A 26,408-nucleotide genomic window follows, 5' to 3' on the forward strand; every position below is an offset into this window, starting at 1 on the left:
AGAACCAAATTTTACAAGTTACAAGTTCAAAAGGAAAAGCCTGCCGTGTTCGCGTCGCACCCCCACATGGTTTGTCCGGCACACCGCTCAATGGGGAATGCGTGCTGTGTTGCATTTTCACTTACAAGTGGGACTGCAGTTGAGCAAACCGACTATCGGCAAACCCCCACCCCGCCCACCGCACGATGGCTGAGAAAACAGGAGGGAGAAGAGATGGCTGTAGCTAGCACGAACTCCAAGAAAATTGGTGTCGGATGGGACTCGTGTGGGTGGCGTGTGCCGTACTGCTAGACATGAATGCTAGTTATGGCCCATGCCACCCCACTATATCGAGGTGCTAGTTACTCCACTATATCGAGTATGTAGAACAAATTTCCTGGAGTCCGTGCTCGGCCCTCCTCTATCTCTCTTCTCAGCCAGCCAGCAGACGTGCGGAGCCCATCGTCTGTTTGCTCATATGCGATCCCACATGTCAGTGAAAACACAAGAGGACCTACTGAACCTGCACATCTTTCACCTCAACGTGCTGGTGATAAAAAACAAATCCAATAAAGATCTTCGGTGGCCGCTTTTGGAGTTACTCAAGAGTAGTAAGATTCTATTTACAGTTTAACCCAAGATGCACATCACGTGGCTTCACCTACCACTCTATTTTCTTGCATGACACGACATGGATGCTGGATGTCCCACGTGTCGGCAAAAGGAGGAAGAACTCGACCAAATCTTCGGTTGTGCTCTCGGATTAGACTAGTTGTGCTAACTTAAAATTTTATTGTGTAGAATGGATGCAAGTTTTGGTATTGGGAAGAAGAGTACAATGATATATTGATAGAGCACAATTTAGTAGATGTTCTAGCACTTTTAGCTAGCATAGAGGCTAGAGATGAGACTAGTGCACTTGTTGATAGAATAGAGGCTAGACACGTCTACTTCTTTACACTCGAAGAAGAAAGAAGCACGAAAGATCGAGCCTCCACAGATCAACAATGAATGCATCGAGAAGGCACTAATCCAACTTATAGGAGCAGTTATGGAAGTTGGATATCTTCTAAAATGTATTCTTGTGGTTCTTGTTTTCTTTGGTCTTGCTTTTCTAGTCAAAATTTTGGTGATGTATTTCCATGTACCAAAAAATCAATGATGAAAAAAAGATATGTGTTTGCAAAGAAAAATGTATGCGGCCGGGATGCGGTCGCGCGTTCGGCGCACGACCACCGCATCCGAGCAATGGCCCGGACACGACCCCATTGCCCTACCCAAACGGACGGAATCCGGGCAAAACAGAGGTCCGTTTGGGGTCGTGCGTTGGAGTTGGCCTTACAAGTGGGACCGCAGTTGAGGAAACCGACTATTGGCAAACCCCCACCTCGCCCGCCGCGCGATGGCTGAGTTAGAGAAACGACTAGGTTAAAGAGATTGCTGTAGCACGGACTCCAAGAAATATGGTGTCAGATGGAAGTCGTGCTGGTGGTGTGTGCCATACTCCTGGACGTGAATGCTTGTTCTGGCCCATGCCACCCTACTACTCCTAGTACTACTTATAGTAGTAGTATCGAGGATTCGAGGTGCTGGTTACGTACAGCGAACACATTAACATATGGCCCACCTCACACTGTGGCCAAATTTCCTGGAGTCTGTGCTAGGTTAAAAAGTGTTCTTTGTGAGGATGGGTGGCTGGTCTCAAGTTTAAAAATTGTTGTATTACGTACGTAGACGTAGAGATAGTGCAACATGTGAAGCTAGTACAAATAGTGTACTATTGTTGATTGGCCTCATCCGATAACCTGTTACAATGCACGTACAATTATGTATTCGGAAAATATTTTTTTGCCTCGTCGCAGCACCCACTCAGAGAAGCGACTCGATAGCCATTCATAAATTTAGTAAGTTTATCACAGGCATATCATTTTATTACATAGAACAGGTCATCAACCCACAACAACAATGAGGATAGATTATAAATACTAAAGTTTTCATCACACAACAAATAACAAGCAATGAAATGAACTTCAACTCAACCAATCCTCGGCGTTGGAAACGCTTGCTTTGAACCACAAGTATTCTCTGGGAAGGGCAAGCTATTGTAAATCTCGAGGCCAACGCAGGACTGATCATCTAGGCTGAAGCGGCCTACTATATCACGACCAGGGTAGGTAACCACCGAAATGTCCGACGTATAGATACAGTTGCTTCTCATAAATGGTAGTAACGTTGTGTCAACAGCAGCTGGATCGGCTTTCACCATCATTGGATAGTTTTGTCCAAGGAAGAGCGAGTTTACTCCAAGAGCCATGTTAATGAACATTGGATAGAGTGAATCAATGGCTTACGTTCAAAGTTATTCTGATACTATAGAATGGTATATGAACTTGGAGAGATTTGGTTGATTTTATATCGCTGAATAATATAAAAAATTATGAGTGCAGACGCTCCACCCCGAGGTTTTTTGCTCCTTCTCGGTCGTCGGGAATCTATGTTCTTCCACTCTTTCGTTTAAGACATGAGCTTTGTTCATCCTTTTGCCGACACGCGGGACATCTATATGCCTCCATTTTACAAAATCATACTATATGCCTCCATGACACGCGGGAAATCTAGCATCAAGGTGGCGTGTCATGCAAGAAAATGGAGATATGCAGTGCGTAAGTGAGTCGTGCACATCGATGGCACCTAGTACTACGCAATTTTTTTCTCCTCGATGGCACGTGAATAGTGCACGTACTCAATGACAGAGCACGGGATGGTAGCCATGGACATGGTCGGCCCTTTTTGAAGAGAGTACTAAGCTTGCTTACTACGCCTTCTCCCTCGCCAACGCGTGCGCGGTGGCTCGCAGCACGAGGAGAAACTTTTGCTTACAAGCGGTGGACGTGCAGCAGTTCATTTGGTGTCAGATTGCCAGAAGTACTACTGTAGTACCATCATTATTGTTCGACTTCCGGAAGAGGAGAAGAGCCAAGCGCAAGGTCACCTACTAACCTAGTACAGTACTACTATAGCCAAAGTTGGTCCACCTTATTAGAGCATGGTTAATAAATATAGGCGGCTCTTGCAGCGGCACATCATTTAGAGCAAGTACTCTCTTCGTAGGAACAAAGGAAGTGAAACAAAAGTTGGAGTGGATGCTAGATTGCCAATTAAAAGATGATTACATAGGGAAAAAATCCTATAGCATTCTATCCTATGAATCAAATGACCAATGTAGGAAAATTATGAGGGGGGGTCTCTCCAACAGTGTTCCTGGGCTCGCACCTAACATCACGGTGGTCGAACTTGGAGTCATTCATCTGGTACACGTGGCATCTCAGATCTGGACACAAGGTGACGCGACCTCTCACTTCCTCCGCCATTTGAAGCGGCGCGCCGGTGGAGGGCTAGCATACTCCAATATTAGGTTGGCTCTATGTGATGTGGCAACTTCATATACTAACCGGATGTTGGCTATACTACTACGGTACTCACACTGCAAGAAGTGACTCGAAAACCATTCATAAATTGAGTCTATGACATGCATTCGCAACTGAAATGTACCATTCATTAAATACAACAAGTCATCAACACACAACGACAACGAGGATACATGTTGGATTATAGATTATTTCCAACAAAACATTCTAGCAAATACTGAAGTTTTCATCACACAACAAATAACAAGTAATGAAATGAACTTCAACTCAACCAATCCTCAGCGTTGGAAACGCTTGTTTTGAACCATAGGTGCTCTGGGAAGGGCCAGCTATTGTCAATATCGAGAGCAACGCAGGACTGATCATCCAGGCTGAAGCGGCATATATCAGGACCAGGGTAGGGAACCACCGAAATGTCTGAGGTATAGATACAATTGCTTCTCATAAATGGTAGTAACGTTGTGTCAACAGCAGCTGGATCGCCTTTCACCATCATTGGATAGTTTGGTCCAAGGAAGAGCGAGTTTGTTCCAAGACTATCAATACTGAACCAGGGAGAAGGTGTTTGCGCTAGCACACTAGTATCCATCCTGAATACCATGCAACGAGTGTTGGATTAGGTCAGGAGGGGGCGACCATGGGAGACAACACCTACTTCCTCAGTAGTAACAGTCTGAGTGCACTGTATACAAACAAGAAGAGGTGGTCCATCGGAATTAGTTGCCAGGCGCCACTGAGTATATAAGTTCTGCTCCTCCTCATGCTCGTGATCATCACCATCGTCATATCCCCCTTGCTTATAAATTTTTTCAAGTATAGGTGGTGGAATGTTCACAGGACCTTGGAAACACAAGAAGAAGGTTAATTAGTAAAGGGAAACTTGCTAACCCGCATGCATGTGGATGAAACAATTATAATTACGGTGGAAGACAAACGTATCGAAACTACGAGGATCCCATGCAAAAACAGTGCCACAAGTGGTGGCACCAAACACAAGATCCTCGTATTCAATTGCATCACAGTACACATCCGTGTATAGAAACTGATTTTTGAGCAATATCCATCCAGTCGAACCACGAAGGACGGCAACAAGCTTGTCGAAGATAGCAACAACTTGATAGTTCTTTTAATTCCAAGAGCGGTTGGGAACTCGACAAATTGCTATCTTCAGTAGACGACAGTCCACCATGATCGTATTTGAACGTACGTAGATCATCTGTGTGCTCAACCTCAGGGCACTCGGAGATTTTTGGAAGTGGAATCCGCTGACGTGTGTACACATTCACAAGTTCCCACTCGCAATTGTACCCAATATAAACAACCCAATCTCCATTTGTGCCAGCCCAGGACTTACCCTTGAGCGATGGCAACTTGACATCACATGTATCATTATCAAGCAGCATCAACTTGCACAAGGCGAGGCCTCCGTCGTCCGCGCCCATGCGAACATGCTTATAGCGAAGAAGATAAGGAAGATCAAACCGCTCTTGGACCCTTGGTTTCCTTGTAATGATGTTATTAGTTGAGTCGAGAATGGGCTTGAACGAACCTGCCATGCTAGCCGAGGTGATGACGTCGCACCGATCAATGAGTTCCCCCACCACGTCATCTTTCAGATCGGGGCAAGAATAACGGGGTCGTTTCCGGCTTGTTCCCTCCATGGAGAAGACGATCGAACAATGGCAGAAGGAAGGGTGAAGGCAAATGGAGGAGGGAGGAAGAGCGTGCGACAGCAGTTCCAAATCAAGAGGGAAAGGCGAAGAGTCAGTGGACGGTTGCCAGTTGCCACGGTACACGAAGAGGCGCCCCGGCCTACACGTCCTTTCGGAAATTGTACAAAAGGACTCGCCGTCTTCTCACTGACATGCTGGAACGGGACCACATGTCAACGAAACATGGTGTGTAATTTCTCATGCAAAATGCGATCTGGCCGCGTTGGCCTGAGGTGCCGCATTAGTTATCGACCTTTATTTTTTAACATACAATCTAAGTGGATAGCTCCTGTGGTCATCACACGTGAGAGGATATATAGGTGGGCTAGGTGGGCAGGCGACAACAATCTAAGTGCTAAAAGAGTTGATCTGGAAAAAAGAGTTGATCCAATGCTTGGTTTTGTTCGGATTTTCCAACTATGACCATTGGATAGAGTGGATCAATGTCTTACGTTCAAAGTTATTCTCATTCTATAGAATGGTATAGGAACGTGGACAGATTTGGTTGATTTTATATCGCTGGATAATATAAAATATTATGAGTGCGGGGCCTTGCGCTTGTTGTCGTTCTGCTACTGGCGCCGACTGTTGTCACCAGCCGGCGTCCGAGGAGCCGAGGGGAGCACTTTCCCGAACGCGTCCACTTGGAGCTCCGACTTCATGGAGGAGTCGGAAGTGGCGTACTTGTCTGCTATGATCAGCAGTTCGTCGAGTGTGGCCGGCTCGTCGCAGAGGAGCCGGTGCTTGAGGAGGGTGCCTTCTCTGCACCCGGCGGTGAAGTACTCTATGGCTTGCACCTCGTGCACCCCTTCACAAGAGTTGCATGCGCAGTTCGGCCCATCGCGTCAAGTAGTCGCGGGTGGACTCGGTGGGGCCTTGGACGCACAGAGAAAGCTGACGAGGCCTGGGCGGCCGCTTGTAGGTGCTGGTGAAATTGCGGATGAAGACTTCAGTAAAATCTATCCAGCTGTTGACGTTGTACGGCTTGAGGCTGTTCAGCCATGTCCGGGCCGTGCCCTGAAGCATGAGGGGCACGTACTTCACGGCAACGCGCTTGTTGCCGTTTGCTATGTTGACAGTGGTGGAGTAGTCAATCAGCCAATCTTCCGGCTTCACGGAGCTATTGTACTTGGGCGTATCTCGCGGGACCGAGAATTCTTTGGGAAAGGGCTCGTCACGAATGCAGGGGCCGAAACAAGGCGGGCCGATCGCATCTTCTTCTTCTAGTGTAACACCCCGGATGTAACTGTCCATATTTGTAACTCCGACTCTTGCCATTTTCGGCTATGTGCTATGATATTCCCTTCGTGTTCGGGGTTTTTTTTTCATTTTGCTTTTTTTTTCATGTCATGCATCTCATATCATGTCATCATGTGCATTGCATTTGCATACGTGTTCGTCTCATGCATCCGAGCATTTTCCCCGTTGTCCATTTTGCAATCCGGCACTCCCACCTCCTCCGGCGCACCCCTCTTGTTTCTTTTTGTGAGCGGGTGTTGAACGTTCTCGGAATGGACCGAGGCTTGTCAAGTGGCCTTGGTATACCACCGGTAGACCACCTGTCAAGTTTCGTTCCATTTGGAGGTCGTTTGATGCTCCAACGGTTAACCGGGTAACCGAAAAGTCCTTTTGTCTGTTGCAGCAAACCCCCCCCCTTCAAACAGCCCACAAACCCATCTAAGTCACTTCCATGCTCTAGGTCGTTCGATCACGATCGTGTGGGCGAAAACCATGCTCCATTTGGAGTCTCCTAGCTCCCTCTACCTATAAAACACCTTCCCCCCTCCGAAATTCCGGATCCCCGAAACCCTAGCCCGCTCCTCCGCGCCGCCGGACGTGTCCACCCGGCGCCGGACAAAAACCCGCCACCGCGCCCGGCCTCTCACAGCGCGCCACGTGGCCGCTGTACACCGCGCCGCCGCGCGAGCCCGCGAGGCCCACGCCGGGCCTTCCCCGGCCCGGCTCCGCCCGCGCGCCCCGCCGGCTCTTCGTCTTCGCCTCCGTCCGCCGCTGCCTCAGGCCTCGCCGCCGACGCCGTCCGCCGCCTCGTCGTCCCGCCCGTCGCCACCGGCGCGCCGCCGCCCGCGCCCGAGGACGACGCCGCCGCCCGCGGTCCCGTGCCCATCTCCCCAAGCTCCTCCCGCGGCTCCTCTCCTCCGCCTCCTCCCGAGGTCCTCCGACACCGGCCGCCGCGCCGTCCCTTTCTCCGGCGAGCTCGAGCTGGACCCGATCCCGATCTAGATCCACCACGGTTGACTCCTTCCTCCCCCGAAATCTTCCAAGTCCTAAGATTTTTGCAACATGTGCTCTTATTTATTACATCATAACTCTCTGCATATCGCTCCGTTTCGTGCGTGTAATATATAGAAATGTTCTTTACGAGATGCTCTTCATTTTGTTCCATTGTGCCATGTTCATTTGAGTCCATCTTGATACCCAAATCTCTGGTGCAAGAGGGCTATATGTTGTTAACTGCTGTTACTTATCAGATCTTAGGGTTTTGTTATTTTTGTTGCATTTAATCTATGCATCTTATGGGCATGATCTCTACATGTGTTTTGATGTATGTCATGCCATGTTTACAGAGGTGTATGCCATGTATTTATCTGGTCTATGTGGTGACTAGCACAAGCATGCAAACTAGGCTTCGTGATGTTTCTGATTTCACGGACTTGGTAATTTTGCCGTCTGTGACTGCTGTTATTTTGTTGCTATGTATCCATGTGGCTACAGAGAGATCCATGCTTATTTTGAGTATGTTCAGTAAGGAAGTTTTGTAGATATAGTTGTGATCTATCCATCCATGCCCCTGTTTGCAATTATGGAGTACCATAGCATCTCTTAATCTTGCTCTACTTTTGCTATAAAATATTTCTAGCAGATTGTTTACGTGTTATTCGATTTTGCCAAGGTTGTTATAGTTTATCCATTCATGCTATGTACTTTCTCTTGACATGGATAGCTTCTTAAACATGCCATCTTGCTGTAGGTATGCTTTTTTTGTCATGCATTGCTTTGTGGTGAGTGCATCAAGCTCACCAAGATGCCTTCATATTACTGTTTCTGCCATGCTCTGTTTTCTGCCAAGTCCGAAACCTGTTAACGAAACTTGCTATGTTTACATGGTTGCCATCATATCGTCTGGCCCTTTTTGGCTTATGGTCATTAAGGGACTTTTGTTCTATGCATTTAGTAGATTCATTCCGTGCCTTGTTTTGCTATGTTAAGTTCTGCAGCATGTTGATTTTTTGCTCTGAACATTGCTACCTGATACTGTTTTCTGCCATGTCCAGTAATTTCACCAAGTCTGTGAACCTGATATCTTTTGCACTTTTGCCATGCTTGTTGGAACCTGTTATGTTGTGATCTAGCCGTAGCTCAGTGTTCATCTTTTGTCAAGCATCTCCTGTAGATTACTTTCATATGCTTTGTTGTCATGTTGGAGTGTTGTAGCATAGTTACTTGATGTATTTTGAGTGCTATCTTGCTGTTAATCACATATTCGTGTCATTCTTGTTTTGCTTGCCATTTGCAAACCGTGCATCCGCTTCCGGTGATCTTTATATCGATTTCAACCGAAATCATCTCACATTTCCAGTGGCATACTTGGTTTGAAAGGTTACTGCCTTGTTCATCATTTTTCTTCCGGAGCACGCATATGCATCGCATATCATATCTTGCATATCATTCATGTTTTGCATCATGTTGCTTCTGCATTTCCCGTGATTGATTGTGGTTCCGTTGCTTGTGTTCTTGTTGTGGGTAGAGCCGGGAGACGAGTTCATAAACGAGGAACCTGTTGAGTACGCTTACGAGGATCAAGCTTTCGACAACTCTGAGAACCTTGCAGGCAAGATGACCATACCCTCGAAATCACTTCTATCTTTGCTTTGCTAGTTGTTCGTTCTATTGCTATGCTGCGCTACCTACCACTTGCTATATCATGCCTCCCATATTGCCATGTCAAGCCTCTAACCATCCTTTCCTAGCAAACCGTTGTTTGGCTAAGTTACCGCTTTTGCTCATCCCTTCTTATAGCGTTGCTAGTTGCAGGTGAAGTTGAAGTTGGTTCCATGTTGGAACACGGATATTTTGGAATATCACAATATCTCTTATTTAATTAATGCATCTATATATTTGGTAAAGGGTGGAAGGCTCGGCCTTATGCCTGGTGTTTTGTTCCACTCTTGCCACCCTAGTTTCCGTCATACCGGTATTATGTTCCTTGAGTTTGCGTTCCTTGCGCGGTTGGGTGATTTATGGGACCCCCTTGACAGTTCGCCTTGAATAAAACTCCTCCAGCAAGGCCCAACCTTGGTTTTACCATTTGCCACCTAAGCCTTTTTCCCTTGGGTTTTCGCGAGCCTGAGGGTCATCTTTATTTAAACCCCCGGGCCAGTGTTCCTCTGAGTGCTGGTCCAAACTAGAGCACCGTGCGGGACCGTCCCTTGGCAACTTGGGTTATGTTGGTACCTGTATGCTTCGCTTATCCGGTGTGCCCTGAGAACGAGATATGTGCGGCTCCTATCGGGATTTGTCGGCACATTCGGGCGGCTTTGCTGGTCTTGTTTTACCATTGTCGAAATGTCTTGTAAACCGGGATTCCGAGACTGATCGGGTCTTTCCGGGAGAAAGTTTATCCTTCGTTGACCGTGAGAGCTTATAATGGGCTAAGTTGGGACACCCCTGCAGGGTATTATCTTTCGAAAGCCGTGCCCGCGGTTATGAGGCAGATGGGAATTTGTTAATGTCCGGTTGTAGAGAACTTGTCACTTGACTTAATTAAAATACATCAACCGTGTGTGTAGCCGTGATGGTCTCTTCTCGGCGGAGTCCGGGAAGTGAACACGGTTTGTGTTATGCAAGAATGTAAGTAGTTTCAGGATCACTTCTTGATCATTTCTAGCTTCGCGACCGTTGCGTTGCTTCTCTTCTCGCTCTCACTTGCGTATGTTAGCCATCATATATGCTTAGTGCCTGCTGCAGCTCCACCTCATTACACCATCCTTTTCCTGTAAGCTTAAAGAGTCTTGATCTCGCGGGTGTGAGATTGCTGAGTCCTCGTGACTCACAGATTCTACCAAAACAGTTGCAAGTGCCGATGATGCTAGTGCAGATGACGCAACCGAGCTCAAGTGGGAGTTCGATGAGGAACGTGGTCGTTACTATATTTCTTTTCTTGATGATCAGTAGTGGAGCCCAGTTGGGACGATCGGGGATCCAGCATTTGGGGTTATCTTATTTTATTTTATGTTTTGACTGGGAACTGTAGGGGAAACCCCCACAGCATATCAAAACTTTATTGAAAAAAAGAGAGCCAGTACAAGCATAACAGGGGATTACAAGAGGTAATCAAAGTAAGCTAGGGGAAGAAGGAGAACTAACTAGTTAAGAGATACAGACTATTGGCCTCAAGGTGGCAGAAATGAAATCCAGCGGAGGAGATCATCCTTGTAGGCAGCTTTCACTCTATATTGCATTAAGCTGATGTCATGGATGAATGCACTTCTCCATTTATTGAATCTAGCTCTCTCATGCCTGAAGACCTTAGCGTTCCTGATGATCCAGATATTCCAGCAAGCAATGAACACCACTTCGGTGAAGAAGGGCTTCCTAAAACTCCTGCTAGCATTGATAACCAAATGAGCCATGGAGTCACCAGATGACCAATCAATTTGCAGATAGTTCCAAACTCTGACACTAAAGTTGCAATTAAAGAACAGATGATCCCTTGTTTCCCTAGTCTGCAAAGGACAAAGGACACAGTGTACTCCATCCTCCAAATGCCAATGCCTCCTATCCACCATGTCCTTGGTGTTCAACCTGTCCATAATAAGCATCCAAGCAAAAACTTTGATTTTCATTGTACAGGAGGACTTCCAGATCCAAGCTATCAAAGGGTTGAAGGATTCTGATGCAAAAGTATGTGAGTAAAACAACTTTGGTGAGTATCCCTTGGCAGTGCCCTTCCAAAACCAATTATCCTTGGACCCAGGTGTTCTATTGAGGCCACCCAGCATGTACTGGAGAGTAGTCAGATCATCAAAAGCCTGGCTGGACAAAGGAAGGTGGAAGTGCTGGAACATATTCTGAGAGTCCAAGAACTCATGAATAGTGATCCAGGGGTCCTTAACATAGGAATAGAGCCTGGGAAATCTGAGTTGAAAGCTAGCCACCTGACCATCAAGCTGCAAGTTATCTGACCACATGAGGGCAGTGTCCCCTCCATTAATCTGAACCCAAGCACACTCCCTAAAATGGTGCATGACCTTACAAATATCCTTCCACCAGAAAGAGCCACAATCAGAAGTTCCTTGGGGGTCCCTATTATGATAGTAGGTATCCCAAATTAAAGACACCCAAGGGAGATCCTTTTTATTAAGAAAGTTATTCGCATGTTTGATCAGAAGTGCAACATTCTGAGAACCAAGGTTAAGAATACCAAGGCCTCCCCTGTTTTTTGGCCTGCAAATAAGGTCCCACGCAGCTAGTGAGGGGGCAGGCTGACCCCTATTCCTCCTCCAGAGGCATTGTCTCTGGATTCTCTCCAATTGCTTTAGAATTCCAGCAGGGACAGCCAAACTGCAAAGGAAGAAAATGGGCATAGAGGACAGGGCAGAGTTAAGAAACTGCAGCCTTTCCCCCTGATTTAAAAAAGATGAACTAGCTGTCATTCTCCTCTCCATGCAATCAACCAATGGCATAAAATCCACCATTTTAGGCCTTGTAGTTCCTACTGGTAACCCAAGGTAGGTAAAAGGCATTTTCCCAATCTGGCATCCAAATGCAGAAGCTAATTCAGTCATGACAGCAGTGTCCACATTGATGGGAATAATAAAGGATTTGTGATAGTTCACATCCCGACCAGTGGACACAGAGAAGACCCTGAGCATATCCTTCAGAGCTATAAGATGGTCCTTGTCCGCAGGCAAGATAATAAGAGTGTCATCAGCATACTGAATCACAGGGTAATCCTGATCATGACAAGGTATAGGTAAGTGAAGAATGCCCCTTCTGAACATGTCATTGATTACAGTCTGCAGGAGATCAGCAGCTAGGACAAAAAGGAGGGGAGAGACTGGATCACCATGTCTGACACCCTTTTTACATCTAAACTTCCTACCAGGAACTCCATTAAGCAGAATAGATAAGGTACCTGTGGATAGAAGTTGCTTCATCCAAAGAATCCACTTCTCATTAAAGCCCTTATATCTCAATATTTGCACAATGGCCTCATGCTCAAGGGAGTCAAAAGCCTTTTCAAAATCCAACTTTAGAATCACAATAGGTCTCTTGGACTGGTGGCACTGGTGTAAATACTCAAAGGCCCACCCAATACAATCTTGAATTGTTCTGCTTTTTATGAAACCATACTGGTTCTTGTGGACACACTGCATAATCACCTCTTGAAACCTATTGGATTCCATCTTAGACAAGAACTTAAGACCCATTCCTGTTAAAGAGATAGGTCTGAAGTCACCCACCTCTTCAGGGGAGGGCTTCTTAGTCACCAGAGTTATGTATGAGTCATTGATATTTTCCAGATGAGCAGTACCCTCAAAGAAAGCCTGGGCCAGTTCATAAAAATCCTGGGAAATTATGTGCCAGCACCTTTTGAAGAAGAGACCATTAAAACCATCTGGACCTGGAGCTTTATCAACTGGCATATGCTTGACAATCATGTCCATTTCCTCCTTCTCAAAAGGCTTAGTGAGAATATCTAAACCCACAACTGGTTCAATGAGGGAAGAAAGATCAAAACCCATGTTAATTCCCCTGGAAGAACCCATTCTGTTTTTAAAACAATTCCAGATAATACCCTCCATTTGTGAGTGATCAGTCACCAAAGTACCATCAGGCAATTTTAAGCTAGCAATAGAATTCCTTCGATACCTCTCCGTGGCCATAGCATGAAAGAACTTGGTGTTCTCACCACCCACTTTTATGTATCTGATAGTACATCTTTTCCTCCAATAGAGACATTGAAGGTGGAGCAATTTCTCTACATGGTTTTTAACCACTATCCTGAAATTGGATTCATGTCTGTAGAGCGCTCTATATTCCTCAAGCTCATCCAAGAGCAGGATAACATTATTGCATTTACAAATTAGAGTTTTCAGTTTGGAAATGTTCTTCTGCCATCTCTTGAGACACATTCTCAGGGACTTAAATTTGTCAGCTATCCTAGAAGTAATATGGCCCTTCCTGGATTGTTTCTTCCATGAGGAATCAACACAATCCATAAAACCCTCCAACTCCAACCAATAATTCTCAAACCTAAAGAGATTAGACTTGGGAATAGAAGTTTTGATTGTAACCATACAAGGCACATGGTCAGAAGCAGTTCTAGCAAGAGGGAGCACCTCAGTCATGGAATAGTCAGATATCCAATCAACAGAAGTGAAGAACTAGTCTAGCTGCTCAAGGAGTGGAGTATCCTGCATATTGGACCAAGTGTAGGATCTGCCTTTGATGGGCAATTCCAAAAGGCCGAGGTGTCCAATAATCTCATTAAAGATGAACATGTCATTCAAATCGCCACTAGGTAGATTTCTGTTATCCACAGAACGTAAGAAATTAAAATCCCCCAGTATCAGCCAATTCTCATCCACAGGAATGTTCAGGTGATACATCCAGGTTACAAAATTATCCCTAGCTTCCCCCTGACAAGGACCATAAACCACCACAAGTGTCCACCTCTCATTGTTTTGCCTAGAAACAAACTCAATCACCACTGCAAATTGTTGGACTTGCAATAAAGTCCCATCAAATATAGACGAGTTCCAAACAACTAGAATTCCACCAGAGGCCCCCAAAGAAGGAGAGAAAGCAAAGCTGTCAAATCTCTTGGGGCAAAAGCTTTTAATCATTCTGGAATCAAATGAAGCACATTTTGTTTCTTGCAGACAAGCAATAGCATAGTGAGTTTCGTCAATCTTTTGTCTAACAGCTCTTTGCCTAGCCTCAGAGTTTAAACCCCTGACATTCCAGCACAGGACATTCCAGTTTCTACAGTGAGTATTCATAAATAAATATCATAAACAAGTCCCCAATCCACATGACACACAATGTCATATGCCCAAAAGCACATAATAGTTTTGAACCAACATTATTACATATCCAAGGATCTGAAAATGAAAACCAAACGCAGAAAGCAGATTTATGGGCTTGCCAAACCTAGCAGAAGAAGAGCACACTATTCATTGGAAGCTTGATTTGCAGCAGCAGCAGGGTCCACCATAAGTGCATCCTCCGTGAGCAGAGTTGCATCAATCTCCAGCTCCTTGGCAATAGCTTGCAGATGACTTATGGGAGTAGGTGGAGGAGCATCTCCAAATGCAGGGTCATCAGATATCTCTGCAGAAAGGGGCTTGGCCTTGGGCTTCTTCTTCTTGGGCTGCAAAACCAGCTCATGGAAAGTGGGCTTAAACCCATCACGCTGGGCGAACTTCTGGTACATCTTCGAACAGATGTTTCAACGAGAGGCGTTGGCGCCAGAGTTTTGCGCGGCCTCCTCGTAGGTACACGCGCAGGAGGAGAAGGGACAACAAGCGCAGCCCTCTCAGCATCATCCACAAATAACGCTCTAGCCACAGGTCGGGCAGGTTCCGGCTCCTTCCATGTCAACAGAGGAAGATCATCTTGCTGGAAAGCAAAGTCCCAGTTTCTCTTGGTCAAAATGACCGGCGACAGGAGTTTAGGCAGCAGAGGTTTTGGCACCTCAAACACCACTGGAGCATTCGGCAGGTTTTCAAACGATCGCCTCCATATCATTTCAGGGGGCAGAGGGGGACCAAAGGGGATCTTAACCGCAGGCTGATCCAAAGCTTGGACATCAATGACAGGAGGTTGATAGACCACAATTGCCCAGTTTCTAGCATCCTCCAGGTCCGGTGCAATCTCCATCAGATCATTTAGGTTCACAGTTGGAGCCTCATCAATAAGAATGATAGGTGCAGGGGGCACCTGTAGTTGTACATCAGAACTTTGTTGAACCGAACTTGGTTGAGCCGAGGCATTCAACACCATGGATTCTTGATCCTCAACAGCAGGCTCCGTAGCAGGTTCCTCCCAGTTTCCCCAATTGTCCTCATGCACCTCATTATGTGCAGGTTCAGGCGGAGGTGGCGGCACATCGTTCCACCCCAGAGCTGGGAATGGAGGCAGAATAAAAGGTGGCATCTCCGGGAAGGGCACACCAGGCAGGCGATTAGGATTGCCATTGATGGGCATCCAGTCTTCATCTTGTGGCATCTGTTCAGCAAAATTGGCCCCCAGTCCTTCACGGCGCCCAGCCGGTCACCGAGAGTTGGGTGCTCAACAGGCGGCGGGGAGGCACGCCTCTCCCTGGAAGGAGGAGGAGGAGGCGGGCGATCGCCCCGTCGTTCGACCGCTCATGGGCGACCGTCTTGGTCGCGCTCGATGGTGAGACGCGTCCGGCTGCGGCTAGCAGCCGGCTCTCAGTCTCTCTGGTTGCGGGAGCCGCCTGTCGGCGTCCGGGAGGTCGCGCCTTGATCTCGGCGGGGGGGAGGAGGATTCTCAGCATGCGCGCCAGGCTCTGGCACGCGGCGGCTGGCTTCTTGCTGCGCGGCAGCCGCGTCGATGAGCTGCTGAACACGCTCCGTCATGCAGCGACGCTCGTCACCTTCCAGGTGGTCCAGCTCGTCTGCTGCCGCCTGGGCAACACGTATGATCTCCCCGGGCGTGGCGTAGACCGGGCGGTCTACTCCGAACATGCTGGCGATGGCGGCTCCGCGTTACCGGACGGTGCCCATGCGGCTAGGCTCACCAGCAGCCGGCATGCCGCCAATGGCGCGGTCGACTTCGCACTGATAGGCCTCGGAGAGGCGTCTCATGGTAGCCAACTTCTTGGCTCTTTCGACGAGTGCGATGCGGTGGGCTTCTAAGGTCTCGGCGTCAGTGCCTGCCGCGATTGGCGCGGACAAGTCTCCTAATGCTGCTTGCAGCGGATCCTGGCAGGCACCGTCGGAAGCCGCGCCGTGGCTGATGACGAGCACCTCCGTGACGGTGCTGCCGCTGTTGTCCTCTCGAGGGAGCGGGCCGTCAATGACCACCACGTTGGTGGGGAAGGCGTCGAGGGATGTCGTGTCGGAGTCGACAAGCATCAGATCGGTGGAGCTGATCGACTCTAAGTCGGAGGCCGGCTCGTTGGCGATGTGGAGCTTGCCAAGGAGGTCGATGAGGCAGCTCTCGGAGCTGGCTGCTCCCGCGTCAGGCGCGGGCTCGTTGGTGAGGTGGATCTCGCTGACGGGATCAGCGAGGCAGCTAGCTGCGCAGGCGACTTTCGCGCCATGCAGCGCATCGACACAAACGCCATCAAGCGTGCCAGGCTGGCTGTGCTCGCCAGGGAGGAAGAGGGTTCCCGTCCAGAACATATCTCCGGACGACAGTGCACCTAGCCCCACGGTGGGCGCCAAATGTCGGGGGTGTCGTGCAACATATGCCAAAGGATGGCTTATCATGGTGGGGATTGTAAGACGTCGCCGGTGCCTGAAAACGGGATAAGGCGTAAACACGAACACCGACGCACTTTACCCAGGTTCGAGGCTCTCCTAGGAGATAACACCCCTAGTCTTGCTCTGCAGGGTCTCCGCATGATCACTATCTCAACAAGTGGCTACAAGTTGCTCCTTGAGCTGTTTAGCTGGAGGAGGAAGAAGGGCAAGGCTAGCTCTTCTCCTCTCTCTATGTGTGTGTGTGTAGTCTGAGAAGCTGAACCCTTTGCATGGGTGCCCTCGGGGGTTTATATAGGCCTACCCCCAGGGCTACAATGGTAATCTGGTCGGGTGTAGGACCCAGCTATCAGTGTCTCTGGTGGCCGACTTCTCCGCCGGCAGCTGGGGCCCGCCGCCTGGTGGGTCCCGCCGGCTGTTTCGTACTTGGCCGATAGGCCGCGCCCGCCGCTTGCGGGTCTTGCCAGCTGCTTAGTACTGTGGCAATGCCTATGATGATGTGTGCTTTTTCGGGGAGAGCGTGGCTACAGTCCCGCCGCCTGGTGGGCGTTCACTGTAGCCACTCCCCGTCTCTTCTGGTTAATGGCGCACGGACTCCGAGGGAGGGGGAGGGCCACCTGGTTAGGAGTCGGCCTCCCCATAAGCCGGCTGGTCAGGGCTCACCGCCTTCGGGCCTCTCACGGACATGTAGGGCCCGCCGCCTGCGGGCCATACCGACAGTCCGTCATGGGAGCATGGCCTTCTCTGCCATGGATGATGTCATGGGCTGCATGGTGATAACCCACAAGTATAGGGGATCAATTGCAGCCTCTTTCGATAAGTTAGAGTGTCGAACCCAACGAGGAGCTAAAGGTAGAACAAATATTCCCTCAAGTTCTATCGACCATCGATACAACTCTACGCACGCTTAACGTTCGCTTTACATAGAACAAGTATGAAACTAGAAGTGCGTTGAAGGTGTTTTTGGAAAGGTTTGCAAGATAATAAAGAGCGCGTAAATAAAAAGTATGGGCTGTTTAGATAAAGACACAACTAAGTTAGTTTTAGTAGAGAGCTTTTTGTCACGAGAAAGTTATTTGTCCCTAGGCAATCGATAACTAGACTGGTAATCATTATTGCAATTTTATTTGAGGGAGAGGCATAAGCTAACATACTTTCTCTACTTGGATCATATGCACTTATGATTGGAACTCTAGCAAGCATCCGCAACTACTAAAGATCATTAAGGTAAAGCCCAGCCATAGCATTAAAGTATCAAGTCCCCTTTGTCCCATACGCAAACAACCTACTTACTCGGGTTTGTGCTTTTGTCACTCACGCCACCCACCATAAGCAAATCATGAACATATTGCAACACCGTACAATGGGGATCCCTCACGCTTGCGCGACACGGAGAGCACCATAGGACAGCACCAATAATAAAACATGCAACTCAAACCAATCACGGTCATCAAATAACTCATAGGACAAAACGGATCTACTCAAACATCATAGGATAGCCATACATCATTGGGAAATAATATATAGCGTTGAGCACCATGTTTAAGTAGAGATTACAGCAGGTAAGAGAGAGGTTACACCGCTGCATAGAGGGGGGAAGAGTTGGTGATGATGGCGGTGAAGTTGTTGGTGAAGATTGCGGTGATGATGATGGCCACGGCGGCGTTCCGGCGCCACCGGAAGAGAAGGGGAGAGGGGGGCCCTTCGTTTTCTTCTTCCTTGACCTCCTCCCTAGATGGGAGAAGGGTTTCCCCTCTGGTCCTTGGCTTCCATGGCGTGGGAGGGGTGAGAGCCCCTCCGAGATTGGATCTGTCTCACTGTCTCTCTCTGTTTCTGCGCTCTCGTCTGCTGCCCTTTCACCGTTTCGTATATATATGGAGATCCGTAACTCCGATTGGATTGAAACATTCGCCCAGATTTTTCTCCGAAAATTAGTTTTCTTGCGTCCAAAGTAGAGCAGCAACTGCCTTACGGGGGGCCCACGAGGGTCAGGGGCGCGCCCAGGGGGTGGGGCGCGCCCCCTGCCTCGTGCCCCCCTCGGGCACCGTCTCGCGTTGATTCTTCTTCCGGAATTCTCCAAATATTCCAAAAATATTCTCCGTCCGTTTTTATTCCGTTTGGATTCCGTTTGATATGGGGTTTCTGCGAAACATAAAACATGCAACAAACAGGAACTGGGCACTGGATCAATATGTTAGTCCCAAAAATAGTATAAAAAGTTGCCAAAAAGTATATGAAATTTGTATAATATTGGCATGGAACAATCAAAAATTATAGATACGATGGAGACGTATCACATGGCAACAGTGTCGTGCCAGGCGAGGGATGTCTGCCCAGTACATTGCACTGTGGCCACGCTCCGTCCTGGATTCGGGGGTGCTAACTTCGAGGGCATGAGGGGCCACCTGCTAGGAGCCGGCCCACTCCGTGGCCGTCTTCTGGATTCTGCCGCCTCCTGGCAGCCGGCCGTTTGGACCAGCGGGCCCCAAGAAGGCAGTCTTCTGCCTTTGATTCTTGAGGGGCGCAGCCGGCCCGATGTCTTGAAATACCAAGGGAGCCTGATGAGGCTACCCGTGGTCATGTACACCAACACCACCAATGTCTTATTTTGATTCGGCGGTATTGTTGGATGAAGCGGCCCGGGCCAACCTTACATGACCACGTTCATGAGACCGGTTTCACCGACAGACATGCAACTTGTTTTGCATAAAGGTGGTTGGCGGGTGTCTGTTTCTCCAACTTTAGTTGAAGCGAATTTGACTACGGCCGGTCCTTGTTGACGGTTAAAACAGCATACTTGACAAAAAATCGTTGTGGTTTTGATGCGTAGGTAAGAATGGTTCTTGCTAGAAGCCCGTAGCAGCCACGTAAAACTTGCAACAACAAAGTAGAGGACGTCTAATTTGTTTTTGCAGGGCATGTTGTGATGTGATATGGTCAAGACATGATGTGATATAAGTTATTGTATGAGATGATCATGTTTTGTAAAAGTTATCGGCAACTGGCAGGAGCCTTATGGTTGTCGCTTTATTGTATGACATGCAATCGCCATGTAATTGCTTTACTTTATCACTATGCGGTAGCGATAGTTGTAGAAGCAATAGTTGGCGAGACGACAATGACGCTACGATGGAGATCAAGGTGTCATGCCGGTGACGACGGAGATCATGACGGTGCTTTGGAGATGGAGGTCAAATGCACAAGATGATGATGGCCATATCATGTCACATATTTTGTTTGCATGTGATGTTTATCTTTTATGCATCTTATTTTGCTTAGTATGGCAGTAGCATTATAAGATGATCCCTCGCTAAATTTCAAGGTATAAGTGTTCTCCCTGAGTATGCACCGTTGCTACAGTTCGTCGTGCCGAGACACCACGTGATGATCGGGTGCGATAAGCTCTACTTTCACATACAACGGGTGTAAGACAGTTTTGCACATGCAGAATACTCAGGTTAAACTTGACGAGCCTAGCATATACAGATATGGCCTCGGAACACTAAGACCGAAAGGTCGAACGTGAATCATATAGTAGATATGATCAACATAGAGATGTTCACCATTGAAAACTACTCCATCTCACGTGATGATCGGACATGGTTTAGTTGATATGGATCACGTGATCATTTAGATGACTAGAGGGATGTCTATCTAAGTGGGAGTTCTTAAGTAATATGATTAATTGAACTTTAATTTATCATGAACTTAGTCCTGATATTTTTTTGCATATCTATGTTGTTGTAGATCAATGGCCCGTGCTACCGTTCCCTTGAATTTTAATGCGTTCCTGGAGAAAGCTAAGTTGAAAGATGATGGTAGAAACTACATGGACTGGGTCCGTAACTTGAGGATTATCCTCATTGTTGCACAGAAGAATTACGTCCTGGAAGTACCACTAGGTGCAAGGCCTGCTACAGGAGCAGTTCCGGACGTTATGAACGTCTGGCAATCTAAATCTGATGACTACCCGATAGTTCAATGTGCCATGCTTTACGGCTTAGAATCGGGACTTCAAAGACGTTTTGAACATCATGGAGCATATGAGATGCTCCAAGAGTTGCAGTTAATATTTCAAGCAAATGCCCGAGTTGAGAGATATGAAGTCTCCAACAAGTTCTATAGCTGCAAGATGGAGGAGAACAGTTCTGTCAGTGAACGCATACTCAGAATGTCTGGGTACCATAACCACTTGACTCAGCTGGGAGTTAATCTTCCAGATGATAGTGTCATTGACAGAGTTTTTCAATCACTGCCACCAAGCTATAAAGGCTTTGTGATGAACTATAATATGCAAGGGATGGAAAAGACAATTCCCGAGCTCTTTGCAATGCTTAAGGCTGCGGAGGTAGAAATCAAGAAGGAGCATCAAGTGTTGATGGTTAACAAGACCACTAGTTTCAAGAAAAAGGACAAAGGGAAGAAGGGGAACTTCAAGAAGAATAGCAAGCAAGTTGCTACTCCCGGGAAGAAGCCCAAGTCTGGACCTAAGCCTAAAACTGAGTGCTTCTACTACAAAGGGACTGGTCACTGGAAGCGGAACTGCCCCAAGTATTTGGCGGATAAGAACGATGGCAAAGTGAAAGGTATATTTGATATACATGCTATTGATGTGTACCTTACTAATGCTCGTAGTAGCGCTTGGGTATTTGATATTGGTTCTTTTGCTCATATTTGCAACTCGAAACACGGGCTACAGATTAAACGAAGATTGGCTAAGGACGAGGTGACGATGCGCGTCGGAAATGGTTCCAAGGTCGATGTGATCGCCGTCGGCACTCTACCTCTACAACTACCTTTGGGATTAGTTTTAGACCTGAATAATTGTTATTTGGTGCTAGCGTTGAGCATGAACATTATATTTGGATCTTGTTTGATGCGAGACGGTTATTCATTTAAATCAGAGAATAATGGTTATTCTACTTATATGAGTAATATCTTTTATGGTCATGCACCCTTGATGAGTGGTCTATTTTTGTTGAATCTCGATCGTAGTGATACACATATTCATAATATTGAAGCCAAAAGATGCAAAGTTAATAATGATAGTGCAACTTATTTGTGGCATTGCCGTTTAGGTCATATTGGTGTAAAGCGCATGAAGAAACTCCATGCTGATGGGCTTTTGGAATCACTTGATTATGAATCACTTGATGCTTGCGAACCATGCCTCATGGGCAACATGACTAAGACTCCGTTCTTCGGAACAATGGAGCGAGACACTGACTTATTGGAAATAATACATACTAATGTATGCAGTCCGATGAGTGTTGAGGCTCGCGGCGGGTATCGTTATTTTCCTGACCTTCACAGATGATTTGAGCAAATATGGGTATATCTACTTAATGAAATATAAGTCTGAAACATTTGAAAAGTTCAAAGATTTTCAGAGTGAAGTGGAAAATCATCGTAACAAGAAAATAAAGTTTCTACGATCTGATCGCGGAGGCGAATATTTGAGTTACGAGTCTGGTCTTCATTTGAAACAATGTGGAATAGTTTCGCAACTCACGCCACCTGGAACACCACAGCGTAATGGTGTGTCCAAACGTCGTAACCGTACTTTATTAGATATGGTGCGATCTATGATGTCTCTAACCGATTTACCACTATCGTTTTGGGGTTATGCTTTAGAGATGGCTGCATTCATGTTAAATAGGGCACCATCTAAATCCGTTGAGACGACACCATATGAACTATGGTTTAGCAAGAAACCTAAGTTGTCGTTTCTTAAAGTTTGGGGTTGCGATGCTTATGTGAAAAAGCTTCAACCTGATAAGCTCGAACCCAAATCAAAAAAGTGCGTCTTCATAGGATACCCAAAAGAAACTGTTGGGTACACCTTCTATCACAGATCCGAAGGCAAGATATTTGTTGCTAAGAATGGATCCTTTCTAGAGAAGGAGTTTCTCTCGAAATAAGTGAGTGGGAGGAAAGTAGAACTTGATGAGGTAGATGTACCTTCTCTCGAATTGGAAAGTGGTGCATCACAGAAAACCGTTCCAGTGATGCCTACACCAACTAAAGAGGAAGCAAATGATCATGATCATGAAACTTCAAATCAAGTTGCTACTGAACCTCGTAGGTCAGCCAGAGCACGATCCGCACAAGAGTGGTATGGTAATCATGTTCTGGAAGTCATGTTACTAGACCATGACGAACCTACGAACTATGAGGAAGCGATGATGAGCTCAGATTCCGGGAAATGGCTAGAGGCCATGAAATCTGAGATGGGATCCATGTATGAGAACAAAGTATGGAATTAGGTTGACTTGCCCGATGATCGGCAAGCCATAGAAACTAAATGGATATTCAAGAAGAAGACTGACACTGATGGTAATGTTACTGTCTACAAAGCTCGACTTGTTGCGAAAGGTTTTCGACAAGTTCAAGGAGTTGACTATGATGAGACCTTCTCACCTGTAGCGATGCTTAAGTCTGTCTGAATCATGTTAGCAATTGCCGCATTTTATGATTATGAAATTTGGCAAATGGATGTCAAAACTGCATTCCTTGATGGATTTCTTAAAATAGAGTTGTATATGATGCAACCAGAAGGTTTTGTCAATCCTAAAGGTGTTAACAAAGTGTGCAAGCTCCAGCGATCCATTTATGGACTGGTGCAATCCTCTCGGAGTTGGAATATACGCTTTGATAGTGTGATCAAAGCATATGGTTTTATACAGACTTTTGGAGAAGCCTGCATTTACAAGAAAGTGAGTGGGAGCTCTGTAGCATTTCTAATATTATATGTGGATGACATATTGTTGATTGGAAATGATATAGAATTTCTGGATAGCATAAAAGGATACTTGAATAAGAATTTTTCAATCAAAGACCTCGGTGAAGTTGCTTATATATTGGGCATCAGGATCTATAGAGATAGATCAAGACGCTTAATTGGACTTTCAAAAGGCACATACCTTGATAAAGTTTTGAATAAGTTCAAAATGGATCAGTCAAAGAAAGGGTTCTTGCCTGTGTTACAAGGTGTGAAGTTGAGTCAGACTCAATGCCCGACCACTGCAGAAGATAGAGAGAAAATGAAAGTCATTCCCTATGCCTCAGCCATAGGTTCTATCATGTATGCAATGTTGTGTACCAGACCTGATGTGTGCCTTGCTATAAGTTTAACAGGGAGGTACCAAAGTAATCCAGGAGTGGATTACTGGACAGCGGTCAAGAACATCCTGAAATACCTGAAAAGGACTAAGGATATGTTTCTTGTTTATGGAGGTGACAAAGAGCTAATCATAAATGGTTCCGTTGATGCTAGGTTTGACACTGATCCGGATGAATCTAAGTCGCAAACCGGATACATATTTATACTGAATGGTGGAGCTGTCAGTTGGTGCAGTTCCAAGCAGAGCGTCGTGGCAGGATCTACGTGTGAAGCGGAGTACATAGCTGCTTCGGAAGCAGCAAATGAAGGAGTCTGGATGAAGGAGTTCATATCCGATCTAGGTGTAATACCTAGTGCATCGGGTCCAATGAAAATCTTTTGTGACAATACTGGAGCAATTGCCTTAGCGAAGGAATCCAGATTTCACAAGAGAACCAAATACATCAAGAGACGCTTCAACTCCATCCGCGATCAAGTCAAGGAGGGAGACATAGAGATTTGCAAAATACATACGAATCTGAATGTTGCAGACCCGTTGACTAAGCCTCTTCCACGGGCAAAACATGATCAGCACCAAGACTCCATGGATGTTAGAATCATTACAATGTAACCTATATTATTGACTCTAGTGCAAGTGGGACACTGAAGGAAATATGCCCTAGAGGCAATAATAAAGTTGTTATTTATATTTCCTTATATCATGATAAATGTTTATTATTCATGTTAGAATTGTATTAACCAGAAACTTGATACATGTGCGAATACATAGACAAAACAAAGTGTCCCTAGTATGCCTCTACTTGACTAGCTCGTTAATCAAAGATGGTTAAGTTTCCTAACCATAGACATGTGTTGTCATTTGATGAACGAGATCACATCATTAGGAGAATGATGTGATGGACAAGACCCATCCGTTAGCTTAGTATAATGATCGTTAAGTTTTATTGCTATTGCTTTCTTCATGACTTATACATATTCCTTTAACGATGAGATTATGAACTCCCGAATACCGGAGGAACACCTTGTGTGCTATCAAACGTCACAGGGTAACTGGGTGATTATAAAGATGCTATACAGGTGTCTCCGAAGGTGTTTGTTGGGTTGGCATAGATTGAGATTAGGATTTGTCACTCCGAGTATCGGAGAGGTATCTCTGGGCCCTCTCGGTAATGCACATCATGATAAGCCTTGCAAGCAATGTGACTAATGAGTTAGCTACGGGATGATGCATTACGAAACGAGTAAAGAGACTTACCGGTAACGAGACTGAACTAGGTATGAGGATACCGACGATCGAATCTCGGGCAAGTAACATACTGATGACAAAGGGAATGATGCATGGTGTTATTTAGGTTTGAACGATAAAGATCTTCGTAGAATATGTAGGGACCAATATGAGCATCCGGGTTCCACTGTTGGTTATTGATCGGAGATGTGTCTCGGTCATGTCTACATAGTTCTCGAACCCGTAGGGTCCGCACACTTAACGTTCGATGACGATTTGTATTATGAGTTATGTGTTTTGGGGACCGAAGATTGTTCGGAGTCCCGGATGATATCACGAACATGACGAGGAGTCTCGAAATGGTCGAGAGGTAAAGATTGATATATTGGACGATATTATTTGGACACCGGAATGGTTTCGGGACGTTTCGGATATTTATCAGAGTACCGGGGGGTTACGGAACCCCCCGGGGAAAGTAATGGGCCTACATGGGCCATAGGGGAGAGGGGAGGCATCCCACAAGGGGTGGTCGCGCCCCCCTCCCATAGGGAGTCTGAATTGGACTAGGGAAGGGGGCGCCCCCCCTTTCCTTCTCCTCTTCCCTCTCCCTTACCTCTTTCCCCCTCCATGAGAAGGAAAATAAGGGGGGGCGAATCCTACTAGGACTGGAGTCCTGGTAGGACTCCCCTCTCCTTGGCGCGCCCCTGGTGGCCGGCCTCCTCCTCTCCCTCCTTTATATATGTGGGCAGGTCACCCCTTAGAGATACACCAATTGTTCCAAGCCGTGTGCGGCGTCTCCCTCCACGGTTTACTCCTCCGGTCATATTCATGTAGTGCTTAGGTGAAGCCCTGCGCGGATCACATCACCATCACCGTCACCACGCCGTCGTGCTGAAGAAACTCTCCCTCGACCCTCTGCTGGATCAAGAGTTCGAGGGACTTCATCGAGCTGAATGTGTGCTGAACTCGGAGGTGTCGTACGTTCGGTACTTGATCAGTTGGATTGCGAAGACGTTCTACTACATCAGCCGCGTTAACCTAACGCTTCCGCTTTCGGTCTACGAGGGTATGTGGACACACTCTCCCCCTCTCGTTGCTATGCATCTCCTAGATAGATCTTGCGTGATCGTAGTATTTTTTTTGAAATTGTATGCTACGTTCCCCAACAGATTGAACCATTCGTACGTGAAGGCATCGTTTGAATCAAGGTTAATGACTATATCGGTCATTTCTTCCAGACACAAAAAGGTCTAAGATAGGGAGATCCGATGTCTCTGATCTTATTTAATACTATTGTTGATATGTTGCGTTCTAATCGACAATGCGAAAGAGGACGGCCAGGTAGGTGGTCTCATCCCACATTTGGTGGATGGGGGTATCCATTCTACAATATGCAGACAACATCATTATTTTCATGGAACATGATCTAGCTAAGGAAAGGAACATGAAACTAGTTCTATGCCTATT

This window comes from Aegilops tauschii, chromosome 1 (genome assembly GCF_002575655.3).
Source record: "Aegilops tauschii subsp. strangulata cultivar AL8/78 chromosome 1, Aet v6.0, whole genome shotgun sequence".
Taxonomy (NCBI): Eukaryota; Viridiplantae; Streptophyta; class Magnoliopsida; order Poales; family Poaceae; genus Aegilops; species Aegilops tauschii.